The sequence below is a fragment of the Chaetodon auriga genome, chromosome 12, assembly GCF_051107435.1.
Source record: "Chaetodon auriga isolate fChaAug3 chromosome 12, fChaAug3.hap1, whole genome shotgun sequence".
Classification (NCBI taxonomy): domain Eukaryota; kingdom Metazoa; phylum Chordata; class Actinopteri; order Chaetodontiformes; family Chaetodontidae; genus Chaetodon; species Chaetodon auriga.
Window position 1 is genome coordinate 8,690,574 of NC_135085.1, and position 24,378 is coordinate 8,714,951.

Genomic DNA, 24,378 nt, shown 5'->3' on the forward strand with positions numbered 1-24,378 from the left:
ACATTGTGCTTTAATGCCCTTGAATCATCCACTGCTAACACGGGGCCGTGCCAAGCTGGCACTGTGGCTGGCACCGTTTCTGTTGGCATGGTGATAGGCCATTGTTGGAGAAAGAGGCCTTCAGCCTACCCTGGCCTGAAAAGAGCCGCTGCACATCGAGCACCGGGAACACATTATCCTGTGTGACATTGTGTGACATTGTGAGTGTGTGTGGTGAGAGTGAGTGGGAATGTGAGTGTCATTTTTAATGTGTTTTAAAAATTCATTTTATTTACAGTAGATATTTTGGTCTCGATGAAACTCTCTGTGTTGTAAGATTTATACTTGGCTTGTAAAATGCTTACTTAAATTACAATAAGCGTATCCTCACGTGGCAACCTCAAAAATGAAGCCAAAGTGACAAAAGCTGTTCCATCAGTGGCCACTTGAGGCTGGCTCCAATAAGGAGTCATTTCCCATAGACCCCCACATTAAAATGCCTGACTTTAGAGCAGAAATAAACCTGTTTAAAGCCTGGTACAAAAGACAGTTTTGCTCTCTATAGTTAATTTCAATTTAACTTAATGACAACTGTAAGAGGGAGAATTTTTATGTAACTCACTCATTCAAACTATATTAAGGCTTAAATTTACACATAATTAAGGGAATGGCTGCTTTGAGTGATAGCTGGTTGGTTGGTTTCAGCAACCATGCAAATATTCTGTTTACATTTTTTTTGTACTGCAACGTACAGATCAATAACCTGTGTCTGATCTTAGAGCTCACCAGAAACTCAAGTTTTTTTCTATTCATTTCTACCAGTCTCTTCCTATAAAGCTACCTTGCATTGTCGTGTCTTTGCCTACATTTGTGCCTCCCAGAGTGATTTATCTCCACTTGCACTTGACTTTAAATGCAACCATTTAGTTGCGACAACTTTCTTTGCACTCAGTTTGAACGTACCTTGAGACCTCTCATCCACCCCAATAACAGAATAGCAGTAAATTAAATTAAATTTCTGCTGCTCACATAATTTAAACATATCATTTACAAAATTCAATATAACAGCAATATATCTTTTCAGAAACAGTGTCCTCGTTAATCTGGATAATCCACAGACCTCAATGTGAGCAGTTTTCATTGGAACTACTGTCTATTGAAAAAAATAGTCCCTAAGAGAAGCTATTCACAGTGAGGATTGTGGATTATCCAGAGTAACTGGGACACTGTCTCTGGATAAAGATGTTGCTGTTAAGACGTTGCCACAAATGGAATTCCATTCATCACCACTGTATTGAGGCGGTGCCAAAAATCTTCAGAAAGGGATATATCATAACTTTGGAACATAAAACCGAAACTATCTGCAGGGCTAGTAGCCACATTTCTGACTTCACTACTAAATTTGCCCATGGTTTGGTCACATAGTGTTACCTTCGCAAAAACCTTACGAGAAAATCTAATGTTACTATTGCACCATTTATCAAGACGCTTGCTGTGTCTTCAAAGCTTTGTGATCCCACAGGTGTCTACTGTCTGTCCAGAATGATAAAATGTTTGCCCAGCACTCTACGTTAAGTCCCTGATTCTAGGTCACAAACAGACCTACATCCCTATCTACCTTTTTTCTTTTTTCTTTTGCAGTACGAGCTTCCAGATGAACATTTTTTTTCAACGTACAGATGCATAGCTTTGTGCATTCCCTTCGTTACATATTCAAAAAACAAATTGATCTCTCTACAGTGTCTCCTGCAGACAAGTCCTTCAACCCTCCCGTTACTCCAGATTGAACTGCGATGTGAAGACACATTTCATTTCTTGAACAACAGCTCAATGCGATTGCCTCGTTGCCACCCATTCTCCTTGTGTGTGGCTGTCCTAGCCCATGTGTCACCCCTCATGTGTGCTTATGAGGCAGATAATGTCACCCAGGACCAGGGTAAGGGGCAATCTCCCCATAAGTATGTCTCAGAAAGAGCCTTGGAGTGTCAGCGATGGAAGAGGTATTTTCCATGTCAAAAAGAACCTTATCAGAATGTAATTTTCATTACCAACGAGGGAGATATGCCTCATTGTATTAGACGGAAGAGTGATTTAATGTGATGTACGGCTGCTTGTCAAAAGCAATGCTATCTAGGTCACCCAGACTCCCCAATCTGCTCTGTGTTTTAACAGCTCCCAGTGTCTCTTATGATTTGGGTCAGAGTTAACGAGCATCACTCGTTTCTCCAGCTACTCTCAACTGTTAGGGGATGTCAAAAGCCCTTGACAAAAGCCACCCTTTATTTATTAATTTGTTCACTTTAGTACTACCTCTCTCAAGCGCAAAAGAAAACTTCCTTGAGGGAAGTCAGTTTTATTTCTGCTTGCATTTCTTTATTTCCTTCCATCACCCCGCCACTGTCTTTGTCTCTGTCTGCCTGTATTTCACAAATCATCTCTTGAGATGTCTGTTTCCTGCTTGCGTCAGAATTTTTATCCTGTGACTGGATTATTGAACAAAAACAGGCATGCAGTGAGAAAACCTGATGCATGGAAACTCTGTCTTCCTTAACATTAAGCATATCAATCATGCACGCCATTGATTTTTCAGGCAAAGCGTTGGAGTGTACCGTATACCTTCACACCATGAACTAGACCCCCTGGGCAACATGCAGGTACATTTATCTTGTCATGCAGCTTGGGTGTATTGGGAGAACATGTGATCTGAATCTTTTTCATGACTAGAAACCCTTTTTCTTTGTTATTTTGATCAGTTTGTCAGGAAGATGCCTGCAACCTCTAGCGAGTTGAAGTGCAGGTCAATCAAAACACTCTACCAATCACACTGTAAACTGCCTTAATGATCAAAAACAACATACAGAATTGTGTTATGGCTTTCAGTCCTTCATATTTATGTATTTAATGCACACGCAATGGGGACTTTGCTTAATATGATCATTTGTTTGCAATAAAATAAAGACTATAATTTATTTATCTGATTTATGTTAGTGAGACAAAGGGTTGTAATTTCCAACAATTACATTGAGTTCTATCTTCCTCGCCTCTGTGAATGAAAACGATTCATTAAGTCTGATCAGAATTTCTGTCATGTTCGCCGTCTCAGAAATATAATGGGCAATCACCGAACACGCGTTGATTTTTAAATCGGATCATTCTTGAGATTTTTTCAAGCTGCAGCATTCCAGTAAGTAACATTTCCTCCTGAGACTGGTGTTTAATAGACTGCACAATCAACCTCATATTGTGAGACAAGCCGCCGTGTATCCTGCCACCGATGAGTAACAAAGGTTGAACAGCCATCTATCACTGGATATGGCCAATTACACCTCCATTCACTGTGGTCCCGACGGAAGGCGCAGTCTGTGCTCTCCAGCTTGCATGTGACTGCAGAGGAGCAGGGAGGCCCCATCCCCCGGACTATCTCCGTCTCTTCCTGGCCAAGGCTGGCATGGCCCGGGGCTGGTGGAACGTTTGTTCGACAGACCGGCTTTGGCACCTCGCGCTGGTCATCTTTGTTACAAAACGCCCCCCAGCTTATGGAGTAGGACACAACTGTCACAACCTGGCCTAGCAAAGCTCCTCTGAATAGCCCTGCTGTGTTACCTTGTGTCACCTATGGCAGGGAAGGCCATCCAACTTCTGCTATATCCTCTCCATACCTAAAGCCTTTAATCTGTACTGCTGCCAAATGTTTTCTTTTTCCAAGGCTAGATGTTTTATTCTTTTGCACAACAGCCCTTACTGCCGCCTCACAATCAACAACAAGGTCGTCTCATGTGGCCTTACAAGATAAGCTGATAGCCCTGGAATCTAAGATAAGGTTAATTTGCTTTTTCTGGATTAATGAGATTCCTAAGCAGCGAGTGGTTGACTGACATGTGGGTCTTTAGGGTAACAGTGCAATCTATTAACACTTCTGACCGTATGATTCAGTGAGTTCATCATGTTACACGCAGTCATGGCTTGTTTTAAAGCCACAGAGACATAATGCACAATAACAAACATGGAGTCTACCATGCTAGCAGCTCTGTGAGTACTTTGTCACAAAGGTGCTTTGAGCTGATGCTCACAATGCTAACACGAACATGCTAACATGAGCATGTTGACAATGCTAACATGCTGAGGTTAGGCAGGTACAGTATTCTCACCATGTTCACCATGTTAGTAGTTAGTTTCACGCTATCACGTGCTATTTAGTATTAAAAACAAAGTGTAGCTGAGGCTGATGGGACTGTCATCAATGCCATGGTGATCCATCTAATAGTTCACTCAAAACCATCACTGTTCAAAAAACTGTGCGCCTCATGGTGACGCTAGAGGAAAAGTCAGGGGATTACCAAAATCTGTATATCCTATGTCTGTAGGTCTGCACGATTTCAAGAGAACTGATCCAATAGCTGCTGAGATATTTCGGTCTAGACTAAAGGAGCGGACCAACAGACCAGCCAACAGACTGACACTGTCATCCACACAGACACACTGTTGGCATGGCTGTAAACCAAAGCATGATAGAAGCATCAAGGCATGAAAGGGCTGCCTAATGACAATAGGTAGTGACATTAAGTAAATTACCAAGCTTTCTTCTAGCAATTGTAAACTTTAACACATAATTGAAGCAGAAGAAACGGGAACAACTCCTCTGCATTAATGTCGCACAATAAACTAAACCATTCCCTCTGGTACTTGCAAGGATTTATCTGAGGCAAAACTAAAATATTGCAGCCAAAGAAAGAGAAGGACCTCTCCTTTCTTCTCCGCCTCCTCTGCCTTCCTGGCCTTCCAGGGGGAACTGATAGCCTCTGAGCTCAGGCTGTTCAGCCACGGCCCATTAGTTCACCTCATTCTGACAAGATGGAGGGCCTCTGACGATGGAACAGTCAAGTGTGTGAGCGAGGAGGAGTGGGGGAAGAAAATAACATACAAAAAAATTCAGTGTGGGCATTTCAAGCGCTCTCGTTTACTTTCTGAGGGAAAGAGAAGCTTCATTGCTTCGGGTTCAGCAGCTACAGCTGGTAAACTAAATAAGCGTTGCTACACAGTTGCTTTGCTGTGCAGATTTATGTCAGTAAAGGCCTCGGAGCTGTGCACTCAGTTAGGCGTGGCTCCAGCATAGCCGGGCACAGCTACGCAGAGGGCAGTGAGGAGCTGCCCTCTGAAGTGCTCCTGCATTATCCTTTTTTACAAGCTCAGCTGCAGGATAACTGGGCCCAATTTAGATGGAAGAAGAGCGAGGAGAGGATGTGTGTGTGTGTGTGTGTGTGTGTGTGTGTGTGTGTGTGTGTGGTGGTCTCTTCAAGTCTGAGACACGAACAAACACACAGCCGCTCGCACAGCAGACGTCTCAAGATGCAAATATTAATGGGGTTTATTTTGAAAGTTTGCATTTCTTAGGCTGCTTCTGCCTCTATAACAGACATATTCAGGCTAATAAAGTGTCACTAGCTCCCTATGGTGACAGTAAACAATAGCATGAAAACAAGATAGGCTACATTTCCACTTTTATTCATCTAATTCCACCCAGCTCGTGCAGCGGGTCTGGAAACATAGCCGGCGTGAGACTCCTGGACCCCTCAGAACAGTTAATTGGTGGATCTGTCTCTCCAAAACACCTCCTCTAATGTTACTCTGTGGCTTCCCCGAGGAGTCTTTAATTCACTGTTGATTTGGTTTGTTGTTGTGCTGTGTCTCAGCGTCTGAACAGTGTGTTAAAACAGGCTATTTACCACGTTCAGTGGGAGAGAGAACTGGGCAGGCTCCAGAAGGCCTGGACAAACACCACGTTACCTCACAGCCAATCTTTTCCCCTTCTGTCTCTCTTTCCTCTGTTTTTGATTTACTCTCTATTTATCTTTTTAATCTCTACAGCTTTTTTTCCCCTCACTCTTTCTATCCCATATTTACCCCTTTTTCTCTCCATCCCACTCCTGTTCTCATGTGCCCTCTTTTCCTTTGTCTGCCTCACTTCCAACATAATGTCTATTTGTGAAAAGAGGTTGAAACGTGTTTTATTTTGCTGCCACCCCCACCCCTGCCTTCTTTTGTGAGTTTCAAAAGAACTGTGGATACCTTGGTTTGGTCATTATTTCATGGAGAGAGTAATTAATGAGACAATTAGGGGTTTTTCCTCCCTCTGTGTTCTCTTTGAACTAAATAAATAGCCAAAAGGTGTCCTCTTTAATTGCACATGGGTCATGATTATAATTAAGATACACAAGCAGCCTCTTTATGAAACTCGACTGTGAATCACTGTCTCGCTGTTTGTTGTTCTGACTGTATTCAAGTGTTAAAAGACATGATTTTGATTCTGCCACATTGTGGACAAGCAATATGACTATCAAACACAACAGAGATCCAGTGTAGCTGAGATAAAAGTTGCCATGATCAAAACTGCTGAGCACAAAAACATTACAGTCGGTGAGACAACAATAATGAAGCTGAGGGGAAGCACAGAGCAGCCATCTAAAAACAGGAACCTCTCTGTTTTTCTGCTTACTGTCTCACAGTCTCATCGATGTTGACACACACACACACACACACACACACACACACACACACACACACACACACACACACACACACAATGTTGAAATGTGGAGTGGGAGTTTCACTCGATTTAAATGGAAAGAACAGTACGAGTTTCTGGTTCCTCATTACTGTTGTCATTTTGAGCTTTTCAAGGGACTCTAAGTCCCTTGTAAGGAAATGTATGAATTACGGAGGGAGAAGAGGCCCAAAAAATGAAGGTGTTGAAGGCTTATGTATTTTTTCTTTTTGATGAAGGGAGAGTCTTCTGAAATTTCTCCCCAGATTCCGACTTTATTTCAGCCTTCCTCTGAGGGGCACAGAGCTGCTGCCAGTGCCTGGTTCATTTAGTCATGGCTGTAATAACTGTTCACTTCGTGGCCATTGGTTCAAAAATAGAGGCTTCAATTTTAAGCTGGACTTTGGTAAAGGCATTCTTCCAAGTTTGCCATATTGTGAAAATGATTGTTTCATGAACAGTTGGAGTTTAAACCTGCGATAGCTATTTTTAACATTGACATATCATCACCTTTTAAGTTTATATGATGAACTTGTTCAGTTACAGAACAACATTATTGTTCATTTGGAGTTGTGTTTCTGGCCATTTGATGAATGTAATTTCAATATTCTCTCTCTTTTAGCTCTGTGTTTGGTCCCTACCAGCTCCTAAAGGGAATATCTGATTGCTAAATACTCCGCTGTGTCTGTCTACCTTTAGATACTGGGCAGGGAGAGGATAATCAGTTTTTAGAGCATTTTCACTGAAGACAGCTGCTTTCTCAGGACAAAACTTAATTTTAAAGAATGATAGCAGTGAGAGTAAACAAAAACAGAGTCAAGGACAGCTAAACAATGAGCCGAAAGTCACTATAAAGCTCTACAAAGACAAGGGCCGATGATGAAGTACCCCATCTCAATCATTGTCATACAATCCCTAAAGGCCAAACTTCTGCGTGTAAGAGAGAAAAGAGGTGATTATCTTCTTGATTTGACGATGCTGTACACAATTCAGATGTCTCAAATCATCCATTTATGAAATATCTGTCATTCCACTATGAAAACTCCACAGTTGCTTGGGGTTGCCTTTTAGACTGCTGTGTTTGGCAGAAATATGCCTGAAACTTTAGGATTGACTGACAGCACATACAAAGAAAGTTAGCATGTCGAACACTTTTTGCTGTGATAACGCAGATGGGTGATCTGGTTTCCTTTCATGACTCTAGCTTTGTCATAGCCAGCTGTGGGAGCTATTCCAAGCGAAGAAAGAATCCTTTTTTCAAATAAATTACGTTATGACTGCTGTTAACATCCCAATTAGTGGTCTTTTGCAGTGGTGTGATTTGGTTTTTGCAGCTGTACTGTAGAAATCATCATTTCCACAAAGTGCTTTTAACTGCTCCCTCTTCTCTCTTGAGGGCGCCGTTGTTGTAGCTCAACTTCTCCCCGCTGTGAAGAAACAGGTGTCTCTAAAACTGTACTTTCAAAGAAGCTCACACAACCCACCCACCGACGCACACACACACACCCACCCACCCACCCACACGAGCTGTTTATTCCTCTGACTACAATATAGTATGTGAGGGTGTAATTAGCGAATCTCCCGCCACACCTCAACGTCTCTCATTAATCTCTCATGAGTGATTAGGCTGCTGCGACGTATGGAACCACGGGAGGTGTGAAACTGGGTGTGAAACTGTTGTCATCTCATATGTTATCGCACTCTGGAGACTGGGAGGATTAAACCACGCCAGGCACAGCCCATTGGCAGCTAATCATGCCGCTAATGATAAGTGAAATATTCCACTGCCTCTCGTTACAATGCCATCGCAAGGTCAAGATCTCACACAGACCGCGAACACAAACAAGCGGTGCCACCGCCGTCTCTCTGAGGATCTGCTTCTTCAGTCGCTCATGTTGTTTTGTATAAACCCAAAGCGGAGGCCGGATACAAGCCCGAGTGAAGCCCTCTGAATATGACACTTGATGGCTGATTAGAGTGAAACATCAGGGTAGTCTCCAACTGTGATGCTCTGATGAGAAGTGATCTAAAGGGTCTCGTCAGAGGACGTCATGCTGACCGCTGTTGCTGTGCCAGATGCTTGTCGCTCAGTGCAACTTCACATCAAAAATATAGAATCTGTCCCCTGCAGGCACAGCTACTAGAGACAACTCCATTTAATTAAAAAAGGTACAAAGTTCCAAATTAGAGCATCTGCAATTACTCAGCCTGGGCAGACATTTAGGAAAATTAAATGTCATCAGCAATTAGAGAGATGCATTCATCCTAGGTTTTAGTTACATGTCAGTTGCTATAGTTTTTGCTGATAGTCATTGAGTTAAATACAGCCTTCTCTCGCCACTTTGCCTAATAATGACATTAATAAATAACCACCTGCAATGGGAACTTTATGGGACCTCGAGGATCCAGGTTCACTGCATACAGTAAACTGAAATAATAAGGACATTAAGGCAGCACCTGTATTATGAGCTAATCCTGAGGCTCCGTTTTGCATAGAGGTTGAAATCTAGTTTAATGGACTTCATTTTTTCAGTTTAATGGCTTACTTGGTGAATATTCCTGAATAAGAGTGAGAGAAACCGGGTGCTCAACAGGGCCCCGCAGCTTATTTTTGCCCCGGGCCCCCCCAGCAAGTTAATCCATTCCTGCTCGGGGATTAATTTTTCTTCTATTTGATTCACGTTTAAGAGTTACATTTAACAGATGTGCCTGTGCTTCTAATTAACAAAAATACAGTATCTCAGAAATTGTTTCACTTCTGCTCTTTTCCCCCTCTGCCTCAGCCAGTAAATAAGTGGGTGAGCAACCTCGTCTCCTAGAAATGACATTTATGTGCTACCAATTTGGTTTTTCAATACATTATGAGGGCTGCCTAGATTACGTTTAATGGAGGAAGGATGGAAGTGCTATGGTTTTTCATTGTGCTTTAGTTCCAACAAGCAGATACTGGTTTACAAATTCGATTAAACAAGTTGTTGGGTGACTATTTTGCAGATACATTCATTAAAATGTATGTTTCATTATCGTGTGGATTAAAAAGACGCAATGTTACTCAGGTGTCATTATATTTCTCGCAGAGGGATTTTGCTGATTCCAGCTAGCAGTATATAAAAGCAATTTTCATTATACACTCAGTTTATTTGGTACACAAAGCTAAAAAAAGCTAATGCAGCCTAATAAATCCAACCTCCGTGAAGGTTTGAATGTTCAGTTGTAGCTGAAACTGTTTAGGAGAGGTGTTAATTCAAAGTATGATTATTTTGGAGGCTGCAGTCCTTGGTGCTGTTGCATTGCATTGCATTACACAGGGGTTTCTTTTATATCAATAAGGGGAGACTAAAGTACACAAACACCATAAACTGCAGCCTCCAAAATGACCACAAAGCTAAATGGACCCCCCTTTAAAACAGTTTCATCAATGCTTCAGTCGTATGCGAGAGAGTCTGTTGTCATTTAATATTTGATTACTCAAATCTCTAAATGATCTAAACAACAGGAACGTGCTGTGCTTAATAAGAAAAAAAAACAAAACAAAACAAGAATCAGGGAATATGAAATCACATGAGAATTGAGTTTGATAGCTCCTCTAGGCTGAACTAAACATCTCAATTACCTCCAGGGGGTTGAAAAAGCACTGCAGTAAGGAGATGTGGCAGAAACAATATTTAAATTGACTGTCAGTGGAAGAAAAACCCGGCTAAGCTTATATTTGATTACATATTTTATAGAGCACACACCCAAATGCACGCACAAATGCATCTCAGCTACAGTAGTGCCTGCTGCTGCCAGCCCGCCACACTATTATAATCATCAGCCACATATGGAGCTGCTGTCCCGCCTGTGGGGAATAGGGCTGCACAACGGGCCAACGGGATGAAACCGGAGGACCTCACTACTCAGAGGTGATGAATGCTCTGCTGCTTATGGAGCCTCCTGTAGTGCATCTGTGAGAGCAGATGAATGGGGAGGAGAGGTTGATAAATTGGGTCACACGAACGTAGCGTTTCTGGGTAATGCGGTGAAAACGCTGGAGGAGTGCAGTTGGGTGGCTGCACGTGTCTACAACTGGGGCAGAGCTGCTCCAACTTGACTCCATTTCCTTTCTTGGCTCCTCTCGCGCTCCTGGCATTATTGAAAAGTTACGCTTTTAATTCGCAAAAACATGCTTTGCTTTTTCCATTTCTTGAAGTCACTCACTAAAAGGAAGTCACATACAATTAAAACGGACCCAAGTCAAAAATAACCTTGTTTGTTGATACCTTGCTTTATAATTTTTGCCTTTTTTTACTGTAATAAAAAGGTACACTGACAAATTATTGAGATGAACCAACACCAGGTTGATGCATATATTTAGGTTAATATAGACTTCTGATATCAGGCCTTTACACAATGAACACCAAGGTGATTAATACATACTGCATCAGGGAGATATCAACATTTGACTTGTTCTCTTCCAGGCATGTTGTCAAATGCTGATTCCTCCCTGACCATAATCACTGTGTATCATAAAGGTATGCAGCATATTTCTATTTTATTGACATGTGCAGCAATGTTTCTATATGTTATATGTTTGAAAATTCAGTATTCATTTAGAAAAAGTAATGTTTTCCCCGCAAATTGTAGAAACCTTTAAAAGGTTGCTAACCCTAAAATAATTATCAGTCTAGTCTAGTGTCAGATGTTTGCTCCTCTGTTATAAATAAATATGTAAAAATGAAAGATCTAGTGACGTAAAAATACTCATCTTTATTCTGTGTCCCTGTATTTATTGTCTCTCTGTGTATGTCAGATATAAGTGGAAAAAAAAACAACTTATTTAGATATTTTTGAATTGATAACCAGCAAAGCCATCTTACTATGTACTGTAAAAGTGTACTTGATTTCTTAGCTTGTGGGTCTTAGTAGGTATTTATAGCTCAGCCCAATCTCACGCCAAAGTGTGTAATAGACCCGCCAATGTCACCGTGAAACCAACAGTCAGTGTTGATTGTTTTAAGGAAGTAGCTATTTTAAACTAACTAGATCTATTCCTAAATTTGCTTAAACCTAAACAAACTGTAACCATCATCTGAAACATTTCTCAGCAAGCTTTGGTTTGAGTGAAACAGGAAAACCAGGTGTTGCACATTTATTATTGCTAACTTGATGGCGGAATAAGAAGGTGATGTTTTTCACACCTCGGCGATGTAAAGTGTGCCACACACGGTGGATCGGAGGCTCACACGCTTTGCCATGATGATTTGGTGTGTGGTTGAGGTTTCATTTATTAACTTCTCTCTCACTCTCCACCTCCTCATCTAACAATGCAGGTGAGGGAGGTGCAGGTGGATGTAAAAATTCTCTAGAATCATGATCTTGAAGCCGCAGCCACTTTGTAGCAGTTCAATCAAATAGCTGAATGATTTGACCAAATCCCTCTTGAACTGATATCCCACACACATGTTCCATTTCACTCCAACAAAGTCACATGTTGATGAATGTAGGCTACATAAATTTTAATATTTGAACATGAGTGCAACAAATAGCCCAGTGGCAGCTTTGATACCAAATTAGACGTACTGACCTTTAAAATCTTGGAAGTATCAGTAATACGTATCACATGCCAGCTTACATGTATGGGCAACATGTGCATGTGCCACATCACATCACATCACATCACATCACATCACATCACATCACAAATATGGAGCTTGGTGTGTTCATTGCCCTTGTTCTCTTTAAGGCTCCTCTCTGCTCAATCTAATTTAATTAATTTCGGGTTCTTGAGGAGTGTGATTGGGTGGCGGAGCCACGGGGAATGGGGCAAGGGGGTCCTTTACCTTGGCACAGATAAGAAGACAAACTAGATTTGAGGGCGGATAGATCTTGTCGGCAGCACATGCTGCCTCTTGGCAGGCGAGGCAAAGTCGATATTGAGCGGGGCCCTTTCTTACCTCCTAAGATTTACAGTATCTGGAGCTCCGCAGCCTCATACTTCAGTAGATGGATGAGCATTTCATATGGAGCCAACTGGCGCAACATGAGTTGAGCTGAAGGTCATTGTGACTCATTCCCAGCTCAGAACCTGGGCGGCTAGAGACAGAGCCGCTAAATCTCTACTACTGACTTGTTTTAATAGTACAAAGACGACGGCTCTGTGGAAACGAACAGACTGTAGCCCTGTGCTGGTACTGTACAGCACTGATGCTACACACATGCACAGACTGTACAGTGCCAAAGACAGTTGAGAGTACAGTAGTAGGGAGTGGGTACAGATTGCCGTAGAACCTCGAGGCATATGGCAGGACGCCCCATGCCTCCCAGCTAATTGAGTCCTAATGAATCACTGGTTTGGCATGCTACATGTCCCTTGTGATGGCTGGTGTCATTGATGCATTGAAGATGCCCAGTCCTCTGGAAGTGAAACCGGCAGTGACGGTCATTCCGGCTGAACATGGGAGGCAGGCTGACACTGCCTGCTTCACCCTGAACACTTCACTCACTCACCAGATGTTACAGGCCAAGGCACAAGGATAACTAGCCACCCAGCTCCACACAATGGAAATAATTGTGTGATGGGCTGGCAATTCACTGCCCCATTTGATTGCAGTAACACACTCTATAGTGGTGGGGTCACCGCCTCATCGTCAACTCAACAGGGTCAGTGCAACAAGGGATATAACTGTGAGAAAACACTTGAAGTCAATGGTGCTTGACTGCTATACTGCAGAATGTACACTTAAATGACTAAATTACATGTGAATTGATGGAAACATTACGTAAGCCTCGTCTGCCGTTAGCAACATTGGCTGACGTAATTGTTATTCTTCAGCTAACTAACCTGCACTTTTCTCATTGTTTTTCTCATTTCAACAAGTAATTCGGTAATGACTTTGACCATTTTGATGCGTCTGTAAACAGTATCGTCCCATTTGTCTTGCAAGATGTCTAAATGGCTACTGGAAAGAATTTCATGAATTCACATGTTACAAGATATTAATGGAAATAGAATTGCAATTCACAGCCTCATTATAAAAAATGAATAAAAAAAAAACAAGATAAAAGTGATAGTAATAATAATAATAATAATAATAGTGCAAGATAGTATCTTGTCCTCTGTGGGAGCTGTATTCACTTTTAAAAGTGTGGGCCTATTTCCAATTTCATCACTGAAACAGGTGCAGACCAAACATATTGGAAATGTTCATTAAAACATTTTCCAATTTCAGGATTTATGTTTGCTCAACAGCGTGTTGATATCAGCAAGAGACTATTGTACCGCCCTGTCCGAGGCCTGTCCAAGCTACATATTTGACTCCTTGAAGGATGTTTCTCCTGGAATGTGTTTAAGTAATAGTTTGAAATGTTGGAGAATATATTTCTTTTTGCTGTCTTGCTGGGAGTTCAACGAGAAGATTGATACTGCAGTCACGGAATTACTCTAAATTGAGGCTGGAGGCAGCAGCCTGTTAGCTTACTTTAGCATAAAGACTCCAACAGCTGGCTTGACTCTGTCAAAAGGCAGCAAAATCCACCAATCAGCTCCTCTAAAGCTCACTAATTAACACTTTATATCTCGTTTATTTAATGCGTATAAATGATAAGTGCAAAAAAGTTTTGGGCAGTTATGTGCCAGGGTTGGCCAACCCTGGTATAAGCCTCACCCAGACCAAGAAACAGTCTGGCACATGAAACAGCAAACTTAAACTTAAAGGACTGTCCCTTTAAACTTCCCATGGAGGACATCTGAGTTCCTTTTCTTTAGCTACTTTTACAGCTTGCAGTTTGAGCCTTTGCTTCTGACACATTTGGTTGCCACAACCCTCCCATTGCACTCTCAACTTCAGATGCACCTGTCATGTTGATTACACTCCCAACGGAGCGTGTGCATCACTCAGCATCCCACAGTGCACCACTATCTCAGCAATCTCCCACCCTTTCAAGTGAGGCAACTGAGATCACCTCTGACCTGCCGCTGCCAAGGGCCACATCTTCATTAATGAACAGACTTGAAGTGATAAGGCCGCCAGCAAAATGGGAACTCAGACACAATCTTGCAATCTCATTTGAACTACTTTTATAAAAGATTTAGGCCACTCCAAGAATCATGTGTCTAATGTTGAAACGCCACATTAATGTCACTGTAACCCCTGTTCGTTAGATGCATTATCACAGAGCACTTGGGAAATCTTAAGGGAGTTCAAGCTGAGGTAATGCCACTGCAGTAGGAAGAGAAACAACAAATGTGATGATACACCAAGCTTTCAGCGCGACAAAAGGCAAGAAGCAACACTACGGCAAATGAGCGAGACAACCCCAAGGATTTCAGGAGGAGTGCAAAACAACAATCAGCCGAAATGTTGTCCCTGCATTGTTGTAATTGTGCTGAGATAACATGAGAAAGAAATAACCAAACCACTTTCACCGTTTTACAATAATTGCAAAAGGGGAAAAGGCATTATGGTCTTAATCGGATAAGATCCAGCTCCCATATCCACTCGCTGCTTTTGCTGTCAGGAGTTAAATTAAGTGTCTTGATTCCACTGGGAGACCCAACAAAGACACCCCTACTGGAGACGTTAATGCTCTCTAGTGTTTTGTTCAGCTCCATCTTAAGCCCCACAACTCACACTGGGCTGAAGAACTGTCTTGGGATGACAACTGGAAATTGTACTGTATGCATGCATGTGTGTGTGTGTGTGTGTGTGTATGTGCGTGTGTGTGTGCATGTGTGTGCGTGCATGTGCAGCACATGTGTCCTACGATTGAGCCAGTGGGTGCAGCTTAGAATCTGTTGCAGAACATCCTCTGTAAGGAGATTACTAAAGGCAGTTTGGCCGATGGGCAGAAGTGGCCAATGAACTTTGGCACCAATGTCAAACGACGACCTTTGCTTATGTCGCGCCAAGCCGCAACATAAACATGATTTGTGGTCATTTGAGCCAACAAGATGGAGGTGAGCCCAATCATTTCACCAGCAGCTTGTTTTATCACTGCTAGCTGTTTTGTTATTGCTTTTCCACAGCCATAGTCAAAGCCATTTTCCATCCAGGCCTGCTCTTACATTAGCACTCAAGCAGAAAACACAGGGCATCATGATAGACATATGGTCCAGCGCTGCATTGAAAATTTCAACTGGTCTTATTGGCTCAGATTCAGTTTTACCCAAGGGCGGGGGGATGAGCTTTGAGGGGTTAAAATCATGGAAAATCACGTTAGGACGGGGTTAAACTCTCTACTAGTACCCGCCTCATAAAGGTCACTGAGGAAATTGTTCAAGATTGGTCTTACAACAAAGTATTTTGCAATGCATAACTTTTATTTTTGAATTTTATTAATAAAACACGCCTCCAATAAGAGAAAATGCCGCGTTAATCGAAATATTTCTATACTGCTGATTATCTTAATAGGATCAATACGGTTACATAATGAACCACAAACCATAACAGCCTATAAAAAGTCAATCCAAGTGTTCTGTGCAAAAAAAAGGAGGGGGAAAGAAGAATCATTGGCCCCTGATATCATCCATCTCCCATCGGGAAATCCAAATGTGGGCGCTACTGCCTACCTTGACGCAGTTCACACGTATCCCCACCGCCCCCACGCCTGGAGGCTTCCACAACTGACAGGATTTTTATCCCCATTATGACCCTTGAACGTGATTGAGAACCAGAGGAGCCACTCTTCCACAGGCCTATGCGCTGGTTTGAGGCAGACTTTGGCTCAGCGCTGGCGGTCAGACCGGCGCTGCTGCGCTGCGCGCTCCTATCCAACCCTCCATCCACAGGTACTCATCCCCCAATGCAGCCCGCTGAGCATCATCTAACGGTTTCTGAACACAAATCGATACACTTATCAACATTTGCGTCATCGTTCAGTCATTCACCGGCCACCGGAGCGGGTTAACAGGCAGTCGTTTGAAGATGACTTACTGCTGTTGCAGCAGGACATCTCCTCATTTGAATATTTGTGGAGGGAGGGGGTTCAGACGTGGTTGAAAAAGCTTTTGGCTCATACTTGTATCTTTAGATCACATCTTGTAAAGCAGCATAATGTGTACATGAGAGTCACGCATCGAAATCATTTCAAAACGAAATGTCCATTTCCAATTTGTGCGCAATTCAATGTGGGACAGCAGGTTATTTGACAGGCGACCGGCGTTTGCGCTTTTAAAGGACTCCACATTCAAATCCACCAAGCAGCACCGATGATCTTACTCACAAGCTCATTTCTGATCTTATTTCTGTCATTCGACCCTCTGTGTGACTGTGTCTCAGTCATCCAGAGCGGACGGTTCCGCAACCCATTTTCATTCAGCGGCCAACGCATCCTATCCATAAATCTTGCCATGTCGCTGAGCTGCCTGGCATCCTTAAACAGCTCCTCAGTTTCACAGTTTTAAAGACTCCCGTTAATAGAGAAGCTCAGAACTGACATGTCACTCACCTTTTCTCAGCGGATGCTTCTCTGGAGTGTCCCATTTATGCGTTTTAATCCACATCTGTGTCCCCTTCATTTGAGCGCTCTATTTTCCCCCCCATTCAGAGAGAGAGAGAGAGAGAAAGAGAGAGAGGGAGAGAGAGAGAGAGGGAGAGAGCGTGTTTAAGAAAATCCATTTGTTAATTCCATTTGCCGGACACACAAGGTGAAATCACATTGCCTCGCTTTTTACATGTTCAGAATTCTTCCATAATTCTAAGATCCCGTAAAGCCCTATCTTCTTCTTTTTCCCCCTCCTCTCCGGCTCTGAAGTTGCCTGGTTACCCCTGTTTCTCATTCAAGGAGGCTGAAGGCTGCATACAGCGGCCAATCATAGCAGCAGCCGGAGAGATTAACTATTTCTTGGCTCCACTATTCTAGACTCAGGCGAAAATGAGGAGAGTGGGCGGGGAAACTGGGCCCCCGGTGACAGAAAAAAAAAAAAATTAAAATGCACAGAGAATAATGTAGAGAGAGAGGGGGGTCGTTAGAGGGAGTGTGTGTGTGTGTGTGTATGTGTGTGTGTGCAGGGGGGGATTAAACATTTTTCGAAAAATAAAGGATTGGGGAGAGGAGGAGGGACCAGTTGCCACTTCTCACAACAACAAAGATGTAAGTGAATGATATTCCAGCCTCGCGGGGTGCAGCGTCCCCTCCACTCCTTCTCCTTCACTGGACGATCGCTCTTTAAGGAGCACAGATCCGTCTCATTTCTGAAAATCCCCAAAAAGCAATCCATCAGGGTAATTGATCGCCCCCCTTAAACCAGCCATCCATCAAGGCGCCCCCCCCCCACCCCCCATTCCCTGTCCCACTCCAGTCGCCTCATCATAGGCTGTATTGATTTCAATTTCCCCCTCCAGCCGGGGTGAAAGGTGTAGGGGAGCGAGCCAGCTTCAATCACTGCTACACGGCACGCGGGGCCATAATGACCCCCCACCTTCATGCCCGGCCACTGAGGGGGCTGCTACATCCAGGTCAAGCCCCCTCAAACACACGTATATACACACCTACTGCATGACGGCCTCGACCTTTGTGCAAGGCTGCAGCGGGCACACTAGTGGCTTCAGAACGGCCCCCACAGGGGGCCATGCAGAAGTGCTGGTGCATTATGGGGGAACAGTCGGGGGTCCTGACAGAGCAACAACAAGCTTCTCAAAGAGACAGGCCCCAATAGGAGGGGAGGGGGAGTCAATGCATGGAGGGTGTAAACAAGACTGTCAGGGACATTCCAGCAGATACCAGCCAGCATGAAATATATTTTGTTTCGTCTTCAATGTCAGCTTTCTTGTTTTGCTTCATAAGGCGTTTTTCAGCTCCACATCACAGTCACTCATATCTGATTCCAGCTCGAGAGTTCACACGTGCTCAAAAAAACTTTCAATTCTTTGTCCTGTTGCAGCCACTGAGTGTGATTGATGCATCGCTGGCTTTACTCCATCCCAGAGATTACAAATGAAAACAACAGTGTTGGGGTCCTCCCTCCCCCACTGCCGGACCAGAGCAGTGTGTGTACGTGGGTGTACAGTTGTGTCAGTATCACGCGCACGCGCACACACACACACGCTGGCAGAGGTACACGCACTTGCACATACACTTAGCGGGTTGATTGACGTGCAGCTCTTGGCTTCAGCACAGCTTAATCCCGCTGCTTTCACAGATGGACTCAGTCTTCCTCTTTTTTGTCTGGTGTCACCAGCAGTGGCAGTGGCATGTTATACATTTATACACACACGCACACACACACACACACAAACACACACAGGCACACACACTGTACAGCAGCATGTACTTTTGTTTACTCTGAAGGGAGACTGCTGTGTGGGTTCTAATCCCCTCTGTAACCCACCCTCCCTTTAGCAGCCACTGTGTATGCACACACACACACACACACACACACAAATGCACACAGGCATCTACTCTTTGGTCATTAAAAAAACAAAGGAGGTCAGTATCAGGCAGCTGGGTTCTGTGAAGCGAGAGTTAATCCTCATTTTCAAGGCCCACAGACATAAAGAAGCCCTGCAGATGAAATGTTTCATGAGTTACACACGAGCACATCGCTCTTTTGCCACCTTGTTCATCCATCCATCCATCCACCTTCACAACTGCAGCAAGCGTGTGTTGTCCTCCAGTCTCTCAGCTCTTCATACTGTAGGTTGCTGCATTAGGTGCATTATTAGCATGAATCAAGAGGGGAGAGATTAGACTTTTCTCCCCCTCCCTAATCGTATTCCTCTTCTGCAAAAGCTTTGATTTCCATGTAGATGGAGCTGTGTTGATAACGGCGGGGAACTGCCCCGGAGAAATGAGGCAGAGCGATAAGATAAGGCGAGCAGATCCCCATCCAGACAAAAAAGACAAAGAGGAGAGTCATCACCCCACATGGCGGTTAATCTCCATTCAATCCAGAGATTACCGCAGTCAAAATTCTCATCACCGCTCCCGGTCAAATGATTAGTCATCTCCCAGAGGAGGGATGGTAAACTCCCCCCCTCCCCCACCTCTCTGTGAAACCTTGGAGTGAAAGCTGATCAATAACTAGTTCCTGGTTACAATGACAGAGTAGCAGCTTTAGGATCACAGCACAACATGTACTTCAACAGCAGAAAACATGCTTATTGGACACACAGGCGATGCTGATCTGCTCCAGTGTTTGTAGCTCGCTAAAGATCTGACCGCTGATTAGGCCTTTCAGCTGTATTCTTGACACAGGAAAACAGTGGCAGAATGAGCGTGTTATCGAGGAGAGCCGGCCGTCTTCTGAGCATTGTGCTCGGCCTCCACTCAGTTCTATGCTAATGGACTGTTTTAATCAAGTCTCATCGTATTGTCGGAGCAGTGTGTGAGTGATTAGCATTCAGGAAGGGCTGGCAGGGAGAAGCCTGACATCGATAAATGACATGTGACCCTTGACCCTGACTGCTCCAGCTGCTGAAAAGTTCCTGTCCTTTTATCAGTCTCACCCCAGACCTCTTCATTTCCTGTAGCATGGCCAATCATCATGTACTCAGACATTAGCAGCAGGTCTTGAGGACAAAGGAGGGAGCACCTGCGGTAAAGTAATACATCCATGTTTTTATTGAGGGCAATAAGGAAGTTGTTCAAACTAACTGTCAGTCACATATGCTAACATTTAGCATAAATGCTTTGAGGGATGAGCAGTAAGTGAGACATTTAACAACACAACAGCTTAATAATGCACAAGAAATAATGAAACTAATTTGTGTATCCGCACTGTGATTCATATCCAGTGGGCCAATAACGAAACCGTAATGGTTTCGTTATTGGCCCACGTTCCCCTAAGCCTTATAGGTCATTTTAGCATCTTTCAGCTCGTTTTCTGGACAAAAGCCTCATTTCCAGATGCAAAAAGCAGTTGTAAACCCACTGTACTCTACCTGTTCAGCATCAGACAGCAATCAGACAAACTTAGCCACTAGCTGATAAACATAGTAGAGCATTTACCTGTTACCTCAAAAATGCAGACTGGCAGATGGTGAGCCGTTTGGAGAAAACTGGGAGTAGAGGCAGAGCGGGATAACTTAGGCTGGACGTGGCTGGCAGGCAAAGGGGAAAGCTTGACACAGGAGGTCTCAGGACAAACTGACAACCAGAGGTGAAGAGAGCCAGGGTTACATACTGCTGGTTTGATGAGCCTGATCCGAATCAGGTGTGCAGGTGATTGGGCAGGAGACAGCAGAGTGGAGGAGACCCACCCAGCCAGGAGATGAGATATTGGATGATTGAATGAATGCTAATGTTGCTCTGTGTCTGCAGGATGTGTATAAAGGCAGCTGTTTGCTTCACCTTTTTATGTCATTGCTCAATATGTTTACAGCTTGTTCCACTGCTCTCAAATGGCCAAAAATCCATTAATACTGCTTTAAGCAACTTTCTGCCTCGAAGGACTAGGTGTAGTGTTCGGCCCTTCTTTTTCCCACTCAGCTGTCACTTGACCAGATGCGTGCCTTGAAACAGTAGGCATGAAGTGAGGAGCAGCAGAGGATTAATGCAGCCAGACTGCTGTGGAACATTTGCAGTGCTGGGGCTCACTGGGATTGCGCACTGGGACACACTTTCAGCTTTGTTGTGCTCTTGTGTCTTGCTGCTCTCTGCCATTGTTGTGTCTTGTCTGAGTCCAACAGCCACAACACCAGCTCATTAATCTCACGTAGCCAGACCAGCTGTCTTCTGAAGGTCATGAAGGTCCGGAGAAAATCTTGCTCATAAATCTTGAGATAATCAGACAATGGAAATTGTGATGCAGCCACTCAAATGCTTTTTTTAAATACTCAGTTGTGAAAATGTGAGCTCTGTTTTCTGTTTGGCTAGAAAGAAGTTCTCTATGCTGCAGAGCATGAACAATCCAGTTGAAGATCAAGCTCAGGGTGCAACAGCTTATTAGCGGCTGACATTAAATCACAGGAACAGGAAGTAAAGCAGATGGACACTGACAGGTGCCAGTTTTTATTTTGGGAGGGAAACAGCAATGGATTTATATCCATCTGCTGAACTCTCATTCTTAATTAAAAGCACTAACACAATGTGGTTACACTGCATCTGTACATATGGATACAAGATAGTATACAGATGCCTTCTGCCAGTTATTTGGGGTCTGAACATCTTAATTATTGTTTGAGAAATCTGGCAAAGTCTTAACTCCATGGGCAATTAGCATCTTTTTTGCTATCACATCTTATTGTTTAATCTCATTATATGAGCAGATGTGCATATTTTGAAAATATTAATCAGTCATTAGAGTGTTTGTCCTGTGCCAATAGGCCATAGTTGTAAATGTCATATATTAATAGACTATGTTACACACGTTTTTCTGAAAACTAATATCATCCAAAGAGGTTTAATCACTTATCTGGTCTTTTTTTTTTTCTTTTTTTTTAACCTGCTCTGCTACACATGTGAAGCAGTGAAAACAGTGAGGTGGCATTGTCTTTGCCCAATCAGCAACTCTGAGCACACATCAGCTTGTTTGGGGTGCCATGGAAACACACGACACTTTGCTCATGTCCGGTTTGTCAAAGAAGCCCTTTATTTCAGTCAGTGCACTGAGTATTTAGAAATCCCATCACACACGCAGAAGCATGTATTGTACATGCTCTTTCCACCCACACATCGCTGTGATCAAATTGTCAGAGGGAAGACAATGTGACAGTGTGTGATTTATTGTGTCAGAAAAGAAAGTAAGAGAGGGTAATTGAGGGGTAAGAGGAGGAAACAAAGTTTGCAGGTGTCAGCGTAACTTTGTCTGCCATCACAAGGCTATGATGAATTTATTCATGGGTGGGTGACACTGCCAAGTCAAGGACAAACACCATATAATTACCCCATAAATTTAGGAAGTGATTAATTCTAAATTCCAGCTATTTAATTAAAATATGCAAATAGTCAGCCATCGTCGTAACATGCGACACACTTAGCAGAGTAACAAAGTTTGACAGGAGTTTAGTCACTTCCATGGGCCATACACACACATGCGCACACACGACACTGCCACACGCACACACACACACACACACACACACACACACACACACACACTACATCTGTCTCCATTGCACATTTGCACCATTGCGCATCACTGATTTACTGAGCACATTTGGGTCCAACAGTGGTGACTCAAGCAAGCTGACTCCTTCAAAGCAGAAGAAGAGTTGGAGAGCCATTACAGATATAATTGGATTTCATTTCAACCATGTGAGTGGAAAAAAGACTTGTCACCACCCTGAAGAAAATGGAGCCAAAATACAATCATTGTATTTACTGCAATGCATCGAGGGGTTGTGGCTGTGTAAATGTACAGATGTGCATGTGTGAGTGTGAGTTTTCAGTGTGGGTGTGTGTTGTACGTCAATGCATAAAATCCCAAGATGCATACACGAGTGTCAAATGGATGTGAGGAAGAGAGAGAAATGGGTCTCCTGATGCTCTTTAAAGTGATGCATCAGAGAGGGACGAACTGAAGACAGTAAATGCAGGACAGGAGGAGATCACATCTTCAGTCGTGCCTCTGCACTTCTAGAAAAAAAGCCTCACAAATTGTATGTCGTGTCTGTCACTGCTGGACAGCAAAAATGTCCATCTTGACAAGACCTTCAATTTGTGGAGCCCGAAACTGACAAAAAAGTCTATCAGACCCGCACTTAAAGATGAAGATAATGTGAGAAGCACATTTGGTTAGTGCTAGTTAGCTAACATTTTAAGCACAAGTCTGCCAGCTAACGTGGTTTAGCTTCTGTTACAAGAGTCTATAAGAGTCGTATACTACGATCCATGCATCACTAGTTCACGTGTTATTCCACGTTGGTTACCCACTGCTAGCTTTCTCGTCAAGTCACAGCAGATATAGCCTAAATTAGTTTAACTTTTGGAACTCTACATATTTATAGCAGTTCATCAACAACTAAAACCAAGTGCTGACTCTGTGTAGCTAATTTTAAATCAGCTGAATGGACTGTAGACTGCTCAATAGACTGGATTATTGCTAGTAATTAATTTTATTTACATTAGACTGCAAGTGATGGTGGCAGCTTTCAGCTAACACTGAATTACAATGCAGAGGCAGGGGGGACCTTTTCCCCCCCGCTTGGCTGCTTGTGATAAAGGTGTGAACGATATGACTTGAACACGGTATAACATCGTCACTTTAGATTTATGATGAAAACTATGAAGTAGTAGTTGCAGCTTGGTTGCAAGCTGCAGGGTGTTTAGTCACTATTGTTTCTAGGCAGCTTGGTGAGCCATACTGCCCTCTTGATTTCTGCATTGATGTTACATAAACACACAAATCCAGGACCAGTCATGGACCTGAACATTCATGGATTCACATCCATCTCAATATCATACAAGGAAAACTAGAAATGTTGCATGGGGAAGATAGGGATTTATTAACTGGATGCGGTTTATATATTAATTTTGTCAACTGATTGGTGGTACAAGTATAAAACATATTTCTTCTCTCTCCACTTGAATTTTTTAATGAACAGTTTATGTATATTTTGCATTTATTATATTTTGGACTATTCTGATAAGCCTTTACAACATTTTGTTAGCTTCAGGCCTCCATAGAAGTCCACATAATTGTGAAAAACTACTTTTGTTAAAGCAAGTGAAAAACAGTCAGTAGGGTTGAGATTTGTTCCCAATGCAAATCATCATGGTTTAAGAATATCATTAATGCAGTAGTGTGCCATATTCTAAGACAATAACATTTTTGAAACAGGTGAACGAGCTTTGTAGACAACTCAAATTTTCTCATTTCCAGCCACACACCTTCGCTTTTTATAAGGAAAACGAGATGTTAAGGCTCAATCCTAGATAAATGACGAGCTGAGATGGGTATATTTTGCGGCGCGGCACCCAGATGTCACGCCGGTCTTTTA

The 24,378-nt window shown here is 43.1% G+C and overlaps 1 protein-coding gene across 1 annotated transcript in view; it reads right to left on the reverse strand.

Moving 5' to 3' along the window:
• Nucleotides 1-17,301, reverse strand: part of c8b (complement component 8, beta polypeptide) — a 49,891-nt gene extending 32,590 nt beyond the window's left edge. Inside the window, exon 1 of the mRNA XM_076745037.1 lies at nucleotides 16,946-17,301. The gene's annotated coding sequence lies outside the window, so the exon portion shown is untranslated. The remainder of the gene's footprint in view (nucleotides 1-16,945) is intronic.
• Nucleotides 17,302-24,378: the final 7,077 nt, after the last annotated feature.